This window comes from Periplaneta americana, chromosome 7 (genome assembly GCF_040183065.1).
Source record: "Periplaneta americana isolate PAMFEO1 chromosome 7, P.americana_PAMFEO1_priV1, whole genome shotgun sequence".
NCBI classification, from domain to species: Eukaryota; Metazoa; Arthropoda; class Insecta; order Blattodea; family Blattidae; genus Periplaneta; species Periplaneta americana.
In genome coordinates, this window is record NC_091123.1 from 88,365,121 (window position 1) to 88,382,027 (window position 16,907).

The 16,907-nt window shown below is 35.9% G+C and overlaps 1 protein-coding gene across 4 annotated transcripts in view; it reads right to left on the bottom strand.

The window, feature by feature from the left end:
• The window catches only part of Chi (LIM domain-binding protein 2 Chi), a 447,709-nt gene that overhangs the window by 170,859 nt on the left and 259,943 nt on the right, over positions 1-16,907 (bottom strand). The window lies entirely within an intron of this gene.

Genomic DNA, 16,907 nt, shown 5'->3' on the forward strand with positions numbered 1-16,907 from the left:
CGTCTCGCAAAGCTAAATTTATGTGGCGACATCTCTTACAGTATGCCCAAACCCTAATAAATAATAAACCTCCCTCCCTTCCAAGCAATACTCCTGTCTGTTAATAAAATGTTCTGTCTCGTCATTACGCTTCAAGCTGGCAGAGAGACAGCAACTCCTTCAACAAGTAATTGCCCTGGTTCGCGTAGGTTATTCTGCGTCGATGGAGGCGAGAGAGATTGGAGTCGCACTGTCAACTGCTAAGCGGTGGGCTAATATTTTTTTATCGAGAATGGTGAAGTTGTGAATCGTCCCATTCCTGGTCGGCCGCGCATCTCTACAAGGGAAGAGGACGCCATGTTATTGAGAGAAGTTGAGAATCGCCCTTTTAGAACTGCCTCTCAACTGAAGATGGCGTCCAACTTTCTGTGAGGAGACGTTTTAGAGAACGTGGCATTCGGTGTCGTCGAGCTGTGAGGAGAGAACATTTGACGATGGATCATGCCGTGGACCGTCTAGCGTATGCTACTCTCCTACAGAACTTCGATTCGAGAAATGTCATTTTCTCCGACGAGGTAATTGTCTCCAGTAGCAACGATGATCCTGCCTTAGTTTATCGTATGGATGGCCACCGATACGATGAACGCTTCGTGGAACGACGTAACAGGTCGGGTCGCGTGAGCGTCGCGTGTTGAGGATGGATGTCATACGATGGGGTAGAACTTCTGGAACGCATCCACGGTCGGTTTACGGCAGAAGTCTACGAACACATTTTGGCAAATGTAATGATCCCTTCCGCCCGAGAACGATATCCAGAAGGAACACTTCTCTTCCAGCAGGATAATCACCCGGTACACACCGCCAACAGGATTCAAATATGGTTTACGAGGAGGCCTGATGTCGACCTAGTCGACTGGCCTCCAAAATCACCAGATATGAATCCGAATGAAAATTTGTGGGCTACAGTCAAACGGATCCTACGATCTAATTGGGCAGAACCAGTTCGGACAACTGACGAATTGTGGGAGAGAGTTCTTGATGCGTGGGAGGAGGTGGCCATGAATTTAGACCTGTTCCATAATCTTGTGGACACCATATCGCGCAGAATGAGGACAGTTGTTGACTCAGGTGGTTTGTGGACGAGATACTAGTACCCACCACAGGCCTTTTTTTTTTTGTTAATATATTAACAAATTGTTTTTTGTTTCTTAATTATTTATGTATGTTTATATGCGCCCGGGTTTTAGGATGTGAAACAAGTAGTTTTGTTTATACAGCCAGGTCTCACCTATTAATAGCCCACTGTGACAGGTGATGGGCAATAATATTTTTACAAATCAGGCATAACGAAGTTTATGAACCGATGTCATTTCACATTGAAATTAATAAATTAATTAAAAATTAAAATAAAAAAATAATTTTATCGTACTGGGAAGCGAACTCACACCCTCTGGTACGGATGTCAGACATCTTACCACTGGGCCACACACAGCTCGTAAGGTTTCATATATTATAGACGGACGACTTTCAATGAAGAGACACCACAGCAATGCCTTACAGTGCGTTACGTTTACACGAGTGAGCCGCGCGATAGAACTTAGCATTTCTATCGACCAAGAGTCGGCCCGTTCTTTTTGCCGTTAAGTGTACATGCTAGTCGTTCTGGTTCACTGACATTGAGAGACGCTCTATTACGTTTCATTCGGCAGGGATATAGTCCAATCTCACACAACTTAACAGTTTTGGTACCAACTTTCTAGCACTAATGCTAACGTATGCCTCGACATTCTTTAGACGGAAGCTCAGAGAATAATCTAGAAAATGCGCGCGATCTCACGTCCTTACAAGGTCTCGAAAATGATGGAATATATGTGAGGTTCGAGTGCCTTGCTACATTGTTCGGGTTCAGTGTCCCATTGCATGGACTTGAATATGAAAGAATGGAAGTAAAAGGTAAAAAAGACATACGCTTACACTAGAATACACGCACCGGAAACTTAAGCAAACTCCGTTCTTCATTAGCCTGGATATGCGAACTTATAGGCCTACTCCTCACACTTCTTTTAAACTCTTCAACTCATAAAATATTTTACTTTTTCTTTTATTCTGGCGGAGTCGAGGCCAATAGACCATATATACAGAACAAAAATACCCGATACCACAATTGTAAATAATTCGGACAATAATATGATAGCTAAAGTAGCGTACAGTAAAGTTATATATATATATATATATATATATATATATTAGATGCAGTGATTAAATATTTCTATTTATATCTTTTGTAGATTAACACCTACAAACTAATGTTCCCGGGATGACAATTGATGTGGTCATATATACGATTTCCAGAGACGAGAAATTATTTCGTGGAAACGACTGTATGTACCTAAAAATTGAGAGTCCACCAAAATGATACAAGGATATACCAACGAAATGTGAATATTTCGTAAAATTTAGATCTTACATGAATTTGATTAACACTGGATGTTCAAATGTTCGTAACAGAATCTTCTAAATATTTTGTTTCAGATCAGTTATATTATAGTCTCAGACACTTTGCCTGCTGTTTCTTAAATTTATCTAGTAAGACATTATCACCGTAACATTTCGCAGTTTTCTCTGTTACCATTGATGTTCCCGATACAAGAATTGACATAATTTGACTTCTATTTTTGTAGAATAAAAACTGCAACACTGACAAAAGAAAAGTATATATAGACCTTCGGTACTGTACAGTATATGGAACACTACTGCCTCTGATTGAGGTTCTGGCTGATATGTACAGTCTTAGAAAAAAGTTTTGTCACAAAGATACTTTTCAAGTTCCAGAAAGGAGGCAGTGCGCATGATCAGAGGACGAGCGATCTGATTCACAAGAGAACGACTAGTTGAGGTAATAAAATTAGTTTTGTTTCGCTGTATGTCGTCCCTTAGTAGTTACCACAAGTGCCAGGGAAAAGAATTCAGCTTAAATAAATAGTGCAGTAAAGACTTAACAAATAACGAAGTAAATTACTTTAATATAGGAAAAAAAAAAATGAATGTATTACAGCGGGTCCGAACACGCGACCGACTGAATCGCGAACAGGCGCTCTGTCCATTAGACTCAATCAGTCCGTGAGAAAAACGTTCTGTATAAATCAAATGCAATACTCCAGGATATGACTATCACGAAATTGAACATTAACTTGATTTACTTCAAATTAATTAGACATAGTTCGCATTAGTTGTGGAAATAAACTATCTTGTTATGCCCTGTAATTTATAAATAAAGCAATGGGGTGTGAAAATCGTTATTCCTTAACTATATGCAACTTAAATCCTTTATTAATATTTTATTATTTTTATAGTCACACTGTTTACTAAGAATGTAGGCTACACTACAGTACTAGACCAATCTCTAGGAACATGGCCCATAGGAGACAGCAAGTTATTGCGCTGGTGGCAAATGGCTATTCTGCGTCGGAGCCGAGTGGATTGTGCGAGGTCCACGTGAGGACAGCACAGAGGTGGGCACATATCTACATTACGAGTTTTGAATCCGCTCTGCGAATCAGTTAAGGGCTGCTGCCGACTTTTCTGGCTCTTCTCGAACGGTTTCAACCGTTTGAGAGAGGTAAATATTCGTAAGCCAAGAGCGGCCAAAGAGGCCTTGACAGAGGAAATGCTGTCGACCGCCTACTTTTCGCAACTGGTTGGATGGGTTTCAATTGGAGAAGAGTAATTTTCTCCGACGAAACAACCATCCTATCCGTTGGCGAATCACGCATCAACGTTTATCGTGAGCCCGGCACCAGATATGATCGACGCTATATCGAACGATGCCAGAGATCGGGAAGATTTAGCGCGCCATCCTGGGGCTGGATGTCTCGCGATGGCGCTGGCGTGCTAGAGCGCATCGATGGCCGATTTGGGGCATCTAATTTGTATATTTTGGAAAACGTGCTTCTTCCTTCAGCCCGAGTTAGTTATCTCAAACGAAATTTAACTTTCCAGCAGGATAACCACCCCGCGCAAATCGCCATAAACGTTCAAAGATGGTTCGCGGGAAGGCCCGAGATCGAACTCATATCTTGGCCTCCCAAGACACCTGATTTGAATGTTATCGAACACATATGGGATCAGTTGAAAAAGAGGAGAATCGACAAATATCGAGAATACCCACGTCAAAAAACCATATCAATTGTAAGATCAAGTTCTGGCTACCTGGGAAGATCTCGTTGAGGACCAGAACTTTTTCTGCGATCTGGTGGACTCAATGCTCCGAAGATCCAGGCGGTGATAGACGCCGGTGGCATGTGAACTAAGTATTAGGTCCACATGTGTATTTTTTTTATTTTGCTTTAATTTGTTTATCTTTGTTTTATTTCGGGAAGAAAATTGATTTCCCAAGATTTTTTGTATTCTCCTAGTTGAGCCAGAGTTGGAGATAATTCATCCAACTACAAAAAAAATTAAAAAGTGAAGAGCGTTGACATGTATAAAGATTATGTTACGTTGATAAAAAAATACCTGGTAGGGAATCGAACGCGGGCGCCAGAGACCGCAAGTCTGCACGCTACTGACTGCTCCACGGGAGAAGACGTTAGGAAGGCAGAACCAACGAGCATAGAAGACATGGAGTAGACAAAAACAGCTTGACGGTGAAGCCGCACTTGAAGACAGTCGCTATCATGTTGCTATAAAAACATTAGCTCCCGCTTAGCATTTATGGACAGTTGATTGTGGTGTTACTCGTTTTTATTCATAAATCAACTAATCTTACGATGCCTACATGTGCTGCGTATGACTGCGCAGAGATTTTCAAAGAAAATTACTGGAATAGCTTTTCACAGATAAATATACATGGGTGAAATAGACTAATGTAATGATTTAGCCTAGGTTATATTCGCACAGTGGCGATTCCTCCATGAAGGATATGAGGATGATCCTACAGTTTAATTTCGTGTCTCTGAAGATAGAAAATATATGTTAACTTCTGCGAAAACATTTTAATTCCAGATTTTGATCTTCAATGCGTCCCGACGTATTAATTTCCTTTAAGCTTCACTTTCTGTCGTGAGTTGTCGCCACTGCACAGCTCAGAAATAATTTCTGATATCTTACAGCAAACGGTATTTCTAACAGTGAAGTTAATGGACAGGGGAGGGTGCAGAGGGCGGGATATGGCTTGAGTTTAACTGCGTATCTTAATACTACACCCCTTTTTCTGGATGATAGAGACTCTGTCAGAGACTACAACAAAAATTTTTAAGTACCCTTGCACCCTCCTTAAATGCAGTTCACTGGTCATTTTAAAAGAACAGAATAAACGAAATAATAAAGAATTTAAAATGATATAATACAAAAAATAAAATGAAAAAAAATCACATAAAAATAAATAAAATAAGCTATAAAAATCCAAGAATTAACAGGACTTTCAGACGACAGGACAACAGAAAGAATATCTGAAGTTGTATTTTCTCATTTAAAGGATTTTAACTGCAGCAAGAAATTAATTGCGCAAACGTAAAACGGAACATCGGTAAATAACGGGCAGTACAACGACTTCGGAGCCATCTTCGCAACTAAAATGGGGAGGAAAATCTAACTTCACTACAAATAAATTGCTAGTTGCAGAATGGTGAGTCAAAGACTAATAGACCTACTTGTATTGATTTTGCATGGTCTATTATATTATTATTATTATTATTATTATTATTATTATTATTATTATTAGTTTCTGTCTTGGTCATCAATCGTCAATCTTATATCCTACATACAAAAAATATCATGAGTCGCCACTGGATTCGCATTGTTCATGTATTAGTCTGAATAAGAGAAAGGAATAGTGTATTGATATTATTGTAATGAAATTTTATAATCACGATATCACGAAGTAAAAATTTAAGCTTACTACAGAAGCCAACTTAACCTAACCCAACTTAGAAGTTTCAGCAGAGCGTATAGAATAGAAAGTGTGGTAACTCGGCAAGGGTCTAATGGGACTTTTAAACCCCCTAGTGTCGCCGCGGCAACTGAGCGAAACATTGGCGTGGCGATCGTTCTAAGATTGCAGTTTTCCTCTTAATACTGTGGACAGAGCATGTAGAACTCGTTCTGCTAAGGAATTAAGAAGATATTTCTTGTGGTATTCGGGTGATTTTTATTGTGCCGTTTATGTGAGCGAGTAGTAATAAGCCTAATTGTTTTGTTCTTGATGTAAATCCAATTATAGATACTCTATAATCTGTAAGGAAGAGACTTTCTTTTATCCATCCATAGACTAGACTATTTTTCAGAAGTGGTGTAGGGCAATTCCACGAACACAAAAAACTGTATGCTCGTTCTTATATCTGTGATATCCATTTTTCTGCGGTTTTGATTGTGATTTTTTTAAAATCATGATTTATTTAACGACGCTCGCAACTGCAGAGGTTATATCAGCTTCGCCGGTGTGTCGGAATTTTGTCCCACAGGAGTTTTTTTTACAGGCCATTAAATCTACTGACATGAGCCTGTCGCATTTAAACACACTTAAATGCCATCGATCTCGGCCGGGATCGAACCCGCAACCTCGAGCATTGAAAGCCAGCGCTATATCAACTGCGCTACCGAGGATGACTTTTGATTGTAAGAGCCGATAAATTTATTATTGCCAGTAAAGAGGTAGGACTTCCACGCAAGAACTGGCGACCAAAACCGTATGCTAAAACACATATTTTCCCAAACTTGCCTGGTTTCAGTGTCAGGTGCTATAGAAACGCCAGCACTGGATGTACCGAGGTTTCTCTTTAACCGAATGCAATAAAAATATAAAGAAGGTGAAACATCGGTATCCCCCCAAACTACACAATTTCTCGGCCATATATCACTTAAATAATCCCCTCAACTAACCCACTAACCTTGTCACATATTCGGCTTAAAGAAACTTAGATCAGACGTTAGATCCACGTGTGGTGTGAGGCGATAACGAAGATTGACCAGAATAATCATATTACAAAAATTCGAGATAATATTGTTTTACAGAACTAAAGTCATTTAAAAGTTATTAGCATCATCCTTGTCCTATTCACTTTATGAGTAGACCTATTGTATTACCGTATACAGTACTGTGCAACGGTTGTTAAACTGGAAACTATTAAAAATTAAATTATGGTTTATTTAACGACACTCGCAACTGCAGAGGTTATAACAGCGTCGCCGGTGTGCCGGAATTTGTCCCACAGGAGTTATTTTACATGCTAGTAAATCTACTGACATGAGTCTGTCGCATTTAAACACACTTAAACTCCATCGACCTGGGCAACCGAGCACAGAAGGCCAGCGCTATACCGACTCGCTACCCAGGCCGACGGAAACTATAATAAATATCAGTCAAAACGAAGTAACTGAAGATGACATACTTCCGTCGAAACGATCCTCCTACCAATAAAGGGATGTTATACGGTAGTTTACACCATTAAGAAACGTAACTGAAATAATAATTTATCTAAATGAATATGTATTAGTTAAGTTACATGACATTTGGTTATAAATTATTTGAATTCAGTTATATATATATATATATATATATATATATATATATTTTTTGCCCGTTGCAAGTAGATAAACAAGATATCTTAAATTATTTTTGACATACCTGACGAATAAGCAACAATCTTGCACGTTGCAAGTAGATAAACAAGATATCCCAAATTATATTTTACATAGGTACCAATAGAAAGAATTGCGACCAGCAATTAGTAGAAATTAATTTAAACATTTCTGAGATCTTTTATTTCGTACGTTACTTCCATTTGCGAACATCAATAATACTGCAATACCTGTCTTCGGACAATATACTAAACAATAACAACTATGGAACCGGTAACATTTTGAATTTTCCTTTATTGTCAACTTCATTATGTACCTACCCTACAAATCCTATAGGAAAACAATTTTAACGAAGAGCCTGTCAATTTTTATATGGTTAAGAGGATTCCATTTTCTCTAAACAAAACCGGGTCATCTATATGAAATACTGGCAAAAGGAAGGGAATGATAATCTGCATTACGGAACCAGTAGAATTATTAACACAAAGCAAATGGATCAACCTATGAAAGTAATAATTATATTGCAGGTTAACATTTCTATTAGACCAATGGCAAAATACGATCAAAGTGTTTTTTTTTTTAATTCCGAAGTATTAAATATCGAACTGCATACCATTTCTATGTATGTAGTATATATGATTTATCGACGACAGTTTTCCATTGTTTGCTAAAAATAATGCCTAGCGATTCTGTGTTACGAGGGGGGGGGGAAACTGTGACTCCTATAGGAAGTTAGGGACGTATGGGATTTCTATTATCATAAGATCTTCTATAACGTAGTAGCTATTTTGCAATGTTTTGGTAGCAACAAGATGGCGTCAGGTCCATCAAAGCGGCTTCACTCTTTCCGATGGTATTAAGATCCTTTTGTCTACTCTATGTCTTCTGTGCTGGTTGGGCAGCACGACGAGAGGCTTATAGCCGCTCGGCTTGAAGTCAATGGAGGCAGTGCACATACAAACGTACTCGTGTAAATCGCGCGTCAAAGCTTAACATTTTCACGACCAAGAGACACGACAAAACTTTTTTCTAAGACTGTACATGTAGTATCAGGCAGTACAGTACATATATACTATGAATTATGACTTTATACTAGTATTAAGTTTTTTTACTTGTTCCATACTTTAGTTGTGAAGCAATGTATGATTACCATGGAATGTTAATAAATACAATACAATACAATTCAATTCATCTTCTCTTTTACCTTTGTTAAAGGTAAAAGAGAAGATGGGAACGATACGATAAAAGAACTTAAATGGGAAACTTTGGAAAACAGACGTAGGAAAACTAGAATAACATCATTGTATAGAGCACATCTAGGTCAGAAAGCATGGGTAGACATAACGGCTCGGTTAGAAAAGCCAACGTACTATGGTAGGAACGATCATGATTTTAAAATCAAATGTAGGAAACAGAAAACGGATGTAGGTAAATTCTCATTTTTAAATAGAACTATAAATGATTGGAATGACCTACCTGCAGCGGTCTTTGAGGGCTGTCCTTCCTTAAGGAGATTCAAGAATAATTTAAAGAGTTGTGTGTAAAGTGAAAATTAAAATTAAGGTGACATTCAACATTTAATTTTTTAAGGTGGCATGTATTTATCTAGCCTGACGAGTTTACTTCCTTGGTTTGAATTGTAAATTATTTAAAAATAGCGTGTAAGAGGGCCTTAGACTAGAAATGTTTAGTTTAAATGTAGTTCTGTTTATAAGTATGCATAAGAATGCAATTATTTGACTTATTTGAACTGTTGTATCAGTGAAGCGAGGTGAGTCAGTGAAGTTATGGTTTTACAGTGCAGTGAACAGTTCCGATCAGTGATAATTTATAACGTCAATGAAATGTGTTCTATAGTGTCAGTGAAATGTGTTACAGAGTGTCAGTGAAATGTGTGCTAAAGTGTCAGTGAAATGCGTCATAGTGCCACTACAGGGAATGAGATGAGAGTAAAGTGAAAGACTATTGAAAATTATGTAGGACCTATACATAATCATGTAGGTTGTGTTGTAAAATTAGGTGTTTTATTTTATGTTTTGTTATTATTGTGTTAAATTGTATTGTGTATTCTTATTGTATTGTGTATAAAATTGTATATGTGTTGTAAATTTTATTATGTATTGTAAATTTTATTGTGTATTGCTTATCATTTTAACTGTGTATTGTTAATATTGTATACACCACTGCCACCGGGTGCTTGCCCACTTGCAATGTAAATAAATACATACAATACAATACATCTCATCTGACGATATGTCAGAGGAAGAACAACTGTTTGTATGCATCAAGTCTGATTAGTGTAGTATGTAGCTAGTCCGCGATGTATGCAATGAAGGGGAGGGGAAGGATATGGCCACCCTACCCCATTATCTCCTGGCCCAGTTGCCTCATAAATGGTGCCTTGTTGGTATCACGTATGAGGTTCAGACCTATCTTCGGACAAGTGACTAAACAACACTTGTGTTTCACTGTAGCCTACCGTGTGTGTATGAGCGCGCACCTCGTGCTGTGAGATGTCGCAAAGTTTGTAAGCAGAAGAGTAGAAACGGAATCTTGACGCAAACGCACTGCATTGTGGTCAATAGAATTTCTGTTTCACAAACACATTCCTGTGAGTAAAATTAACACTTTGCTTAAGCACCCATATTTATGATATAATAGTGGTTTTAGTTTCAGTACAATTTCCGTGATGAAAGTCACTGTGATTTCATTAGTCTCCAGCTTTGTGTTAGTGTTAGAATTAATGCAGTGAGCTAATGTTTTTTTTTTTAACACTCTGACGAAACTTTCCCGTCTGCGAACATATTCCTAGCCATTTTTCATGGCACTAGAATACTAGATGAATCACCTTTTGATACGAAATCAATAGTTTACTGATTAAACCAGAATATTATTAAATTCAAACTTTTACAACAATTTATGAAGTTAGACATAAACTGAAAAAGAACAAGACCACGTTTGTGTGGTAAGTAAATAAACAAGATATCCCAAATTATTTTAGTCATGCCTGACGCTCACTGAGTTACGATTAAGCAACCATTTTGCCCGTTGCAAGTAGATAAACAAGATATCTTAAATTATTTTTGACATACCTGACGAATAAGCAACAATCTTGCACGTTGCAAGTAGATAAACAAGATATCCCAAATTATTTTAGACATGCCTGACGCTCACTACGTTACGAATAAGGAACAACCATCGTGCCCGTTGCAAGTAGATAAACATGATACTGTATCCCAAATTATTTTAGACATACCTGACGAATAAGCAACCATCTTGCGCGTTGCAAGTACTGTAGATAAACAAGATATCCAAAATTATTTTCGATACGTCTGACGCTCACTATGTTACAAATAAGCAACAATCATCTTTCCCGTTGCAAGTAGATAAACAAGATATCCTAAATTATTTTAGACACGCCAGACGAATGAGCAACCATCTTGCACGTTGCAAGTAGATAAACAAAATATCTCAAATTATTTTAGACATGCCTGACTCTCATTAGTACGTTACGAATAAGCAACAACCATCTTGCCCGTTGCAAATAGATAAACAAGATATCTCAAATTATTTCAGACATACCTGACGAATAAACAACCATCTTGAGCGTTGCAAGTACTGTAGATAAACAAGATACTCCAAATTATTTTAGACATCCCTGACGAATAAGCAACCGTCTTGCGCGTTGCAAGTAGAGAAACAAGATATCCCAAATTATTTTAGACATGCCCGACGCTCACTACGTTACGATTAAGCAAGAACAATCTTGCCCGTTGCAAGTAGAAAAACAAGATGTACCAAATTATTTTAGACTTGCCTGACGCTCGTTACGTTACGATTAAGCATCTTGCCCTTGCAAGTAGGTAAACAAGATATACCAAATTATTTGACATGCCTGACGAATAAGTAACTATCTTTCACGTTACAAGTAGATAAACAAGACATCCCATATTATTTTAGACATGCCTGACGAACAAGCAACAATCTTGCCCGTTGCAAGTAGATAAACTAGATATCCCAAATTATTTTAGACATGCTTGACGCTCATTAGTACGTTTCGAATAAGCAACAACCATTTTGCCCGTTGCAAGTAGATAAACAAAATATCTCAAATTATTTTAGACATGCCTGACGAATAAGCAACCATCTTGCGCGTTGCAAGTAGATAAACAAGATATCTCAAATTATTTTAGACTTGCCTGACGAATAAGCAACCACCTTGCACATTACAAGTAGATAAACAAGATGTCCCAAATTATTTTAGACATGCCTAACGAATAAGCAACACTCTTGCCCGTCGCATCGTATCCATGCATGTTCAGTATATGCAGCAAGACTGAAATAATCAACACACTGTAATCGTACTCATGGAAAACTCAGGTTCCCTAAATAGCACGAAACACCTTATCACGTCTGTGTTCTTTTTATTTTCGCTATTCTACAGTACATGATGATATAATGATATGGATAATAACTAAACTGGTAAGAACAGGTAATTACAATTGAGGCGGTCTGTGGAACAAGAACGTAACTACAAAATCTTAAATTTGAAATACAGAGCAACAAACATTTTAGATCTGATATAACAGTATTGCACAGAATAACATTCAGATTTTTCTAGAGGATGCTGTGTTTGCTGGAGGGAAATAATATTTTGTCAGAATGGAGATGAGTTATTATGGATTCAATATATGCTGGAAACGAAAAACAACGTAATTTACGTTACGTTGGTATTCCAGGGAAGGTCTACATTATTAACCGAATTAAATCTTATTCCACAATTTTCTTTCTCAGAAACAAAAGATATTGCTAGCAGCACAATCGTAACAAACAGCCTTGTTTTTTCATCTTTTCTTAATTAGTATTAAATAATATAAGAAGATTCACTTTAAGCTTCAAGATCCGGCTATTGCTTTGATCAATCAGTATCCATAATACGTTCATTTTTTTTTAAATAAATAAATAAATTAAATTCTTGTACCAATATAAAGTTCAGAAAGCTGTATTGTTTTTAAAACACGAAAATCCACCGATAAAATCACGTTTTCAATTTCAGTTGTGACACCAGTTCAGGTCTGCGTATGGTGGTTTGTGTCAGTGTATAGTGATTTTTTTCCTGTCTCCCTTTTCGCATCATGCTGCTGGTAGCTTTCTTACTTCTTGCAAAAAGTAGTAATTGTCGGGTCTTAAACTGTCCCGTGTGTAAAATCAGTGTGTTAGTCTAAAAGAAGACTGTGCAATATAAACTGCACACAATTTACTACCGGTAGGTCTATTGCAAATATTACCTAAGAGACATAAAGTCATTAATACGACGCTATAGGGAAAGAAGTTACTAAATAAATATTGAGTTGGTGCATAAGTTCGTAGCGTTTTTCGTCGCTATGGTACCTGTGTCACTATAGTACCACAGTATAGTATATACAGTCACGAAGCTCAATGCGTAGTAAATATGCATCCATAGATAGTTGCCAACCACTAGGATCGCTAATATCGCCTCATTACAGACAATTCTAAATAGTACCGGCACAGTCAATTGTTCCTAGTACCCTCAACAACTCAAGCTTCGTGACTGTATATACTAGACTGTGATAGTAGCCCACTATTAAATGAATGAAAGTAACTTACAGAAAAATGCTATGAACTTAAGCACCAATCCAATATTCTGATGTATCGGCTGAAGATTTCTGCACATTTAATATTTCGACAATAAAATATGTAGAATGATGCTTCTGTTATTTGCCTATCTTATTTTCGATGTAAGAATTCCATTTTTATGTTAAAACATAGTGTCAAAAAGAGACAGAAACCTTATTTGTTTATTGCTAATCGAAGTTACAATTCTGTACTGGTTCCTGCAAATTGTACTCGAAAGCAAACTCGATTCACAGTACTGCCGCAAAAAAAATATCTTTAAAATATCTTAAACTCGAACTTATATCACTGCTTGCAGTGCCCTTCAAGCTGATATTATTTAATTCATTTGTACCAATCAATTTTGAATACTTACGTTTCAGTTCCCACTTTATCAAAAGAAAAATCAGGAGAAAATAGTGAGAACTTCCTCTCTCTAAGGGGAAGGTAGTCTGAAGGTGGTGATGGCAAGTATTCATGTTCTGGCACAGATTATAAAAGGCTGAAACCTCTTCCTCCCTATATCGTTCTCCGACTGTATATGAGACATCTTTATCTTTCGTAACTTGTCTGCATTAAAGGCGGTGAGTGATTGCATGAAATAGGCATATCCAAAGTGCACACGTTTGCCAATCGACGTATAGAAGTGAGAGAAGCGTTCTCTTCTTTTATTGTTCATGCACAGCTGAAAGAGAACTGGTTATGCAGTTTTTTTTTTTCTCTCGTTGAACTACGATCCAAAGAAGGTAAGCAATATTCGCTGACCACTTGCACAAAATCTACATACGTACATGTTAGTGTCAGAAATCTTATTAACTTATCCAGCCTATTTTTACTATTATATTCAATGGGAGGTGCATTACTGAAAAGAGTAAAGTTGTCAATGATTTGGGTGTTCAATTAGTTATTAAGTTAACTTTCATATATCACATAAATAATATACAGTAATAGCATCAGCGTATGTCTTTAGGTTTTATTATTAGAAATATGATAGGTTTTTAAAATGTCAATGCATTAACATGTTTATACTCAAGCTTTATTACATCTAAATTGGAATATGCACCAACTGTTTGGTCTCCCACTACTATTAAGTATAATACATTAACTGAAAATATACAAAAAAAAATTCTTAGGTTACTTTATTATAGACAAAATGGCAAATATCCACTAAATGAAAATTATGTTCCATATATTCAATTCAATTCAATTCAATTTATTTGGCCAATAGACATAGAGTTTTAGGCTTCGCCAGAATACATTGAAAAAAAGACATATAAATACATTTACAAAAACACTAATAACAGAAACAGTAAAATTTAAGTAATACAATGAAAATATGAAATAATTTTAAACTTTTAAATTGTAGAAAACTAACTAAATTGCAATTAAAACTTATTTATTAAAATACAATGTCATACAAATTTTTGTTGAAAAACTCAGCAATGGAATAAAAGGGATTATTTAATAACCAATTGTAAAATCTAGTTTTGAAGCTATTGATTGGTAATTTATAATATTGACTTGGGAGCTTATTATATAATTTCATCCCCATAATTAAAAAGTTTGTATTGCTCTTGTGTAATCTACAATAAGGAATATTACTTTGTTCAGTATTTCTAATTTCATGATCATGTATATTGGCCACTAATGAGTAATTGTCGATATTTTGTCTAGTGTAAAGTACTAGATCATATATATACAGATTTATGATTGTTAAAATCCGTGATTGTCTGAAAAGTGGCCGACAATGTTCCAGATAATTTGATTTACATAAAATTCTAATGGTCTTCTTTTGTAAAATCAAGACGCTTCCAATTTTGGTTCCATTTCCCCAGAAAATTAGGGCATATCGAATTATCGACAGAAAGAAAGAAAAGTAGGCACATCTTAAATAATTTTGAGAAATGCAAGTAGATAATTTCTTTAGCAAATATAAAACTCTTGATAGCTTTGTGCATATGTACTCGATGTGCTTATCCCATGTTAAACTGGAGTCTATAAAAAGTCCCAGAAATTTTGTGTAGTTGAGTTTGTTGTCCTTATTTATTAGATAGTTTAGGCTGAAAGTTAAGTTGATGGTTTTTTCTTGATTAAGCAAGAAGCCATTAGATTCAAACCATAAAGCCATCTGTGATAGAGTGTCGTCGTTGAGAGCATGTAATTGATTTAGAGCAGAGGAAGAACATAGGAAAGTAGTGTCATCTGCATACATAATTGTTATTGCTTTAATGAATTCTGGAAGATCATTTATTGCTATTAAAATAATAGGGGACCAATTATTGACCCTTGAGGAACCCCATAATGTGTAGTGGTGAGACTTGACCAATTTTCACCTATAGCAACTAATTGACTTCTCCCATGAAGATAGGTTCTAAAAATATTTAGTGTGTTCCCTCGAATACCATAAAATGCTAATTTTGATAAAATTAAATTATGATCAACACAATCGAAAGCTTTAGTGAGATCGCAGAATGTAGCATTAACTGATGACCTATTTTCAAAATTTCTTAAAATTTCCGTTATTAAAAGCTCAATTGCATCATTTGTTGATTTACTTTTCCTAAAGCCAAATTGGTTAGTACTAAAGAGATTTGAATTTTCAAAATAATCATAAATTTGATTGAAAATTACATATTCAAATACCTTAGATAACGCAGGAATGATAGAGATTGGCCTGTAACTACTTGGACTTGTTCTATTGCCTTTTTTATATATTGGGATTACTTTCGAAATTTTTAGTTGATCGGGAAATAGGCCTTGTTGTAGACAAATATTGATCATATGTGTTAGAGGAATATATATGGAATTTTTAACTTTTTTTAAAAAATCATTTGACATATCATAAACGTCTTTTGAATTTGATTTTTTCAAGGTATTTATTGTATCCCATACCTGCTCGATGGTGACATCTTTCCATTTAAAAGTACAGGAGATTTTGTCATTTCTGTTTAGTATATCCATTGGAGATAGTTCAGAGCGTTGAATTCTGGATTTGATTATGCCCACTGAGTCAATGAAAAATTCATTGAACTCTTCCGGCGATATATTATGATTCTTTGTATGATTTTGAGTGTTACTGGATCTTTCTCTACTTATGAGATTCCAGGCAGTTTTACACTTGTTATCGGAGTTTACGAATAATTTGGTATTATAATCCAGTTTTGCTTGAGTTAATTGGCTGTTTCTTAATTTCATTTAATTTATTTTAGCCATGGGCAGATCTGTCACCTTATTGATGTGATGTAGTATTAGTAGTTGGGTTTTCATCTGTTTTAATTCTTCTGAATACCATTTGTTTGGTTGTTTTTTACTTTTATTCAGTTTTATTTTCTTGATTGGGAAAGTTAAATTAAAATATTCTAATAATAAATTAAAAAATGTATTAAAATTTGAGCAGCTATTGGGTCTTTAACATTAAAGAGGGATTCCCAATCAATATTGTTTATATTATAACAGTATTCCATTACTCTTTCCGTGGTAAAAAAACGTTTTTTAACCATTTGAGGTTGTTTATATTCGTTTCTCAATTGAATATGTAAGTTCAATGTATGCTTATGAAAGTTTACAATTATAATACTTCAAAATTACGTAGGGTTATTTACGAAATTACGTTCCTTCATTCAATTGTAAATGAATGTAATTGTAATCAATTAACCTAGTCGAATTTCAAGTTCATAATTATAGTAATAGAATTAATAAAACGTTTTTTTAAATGT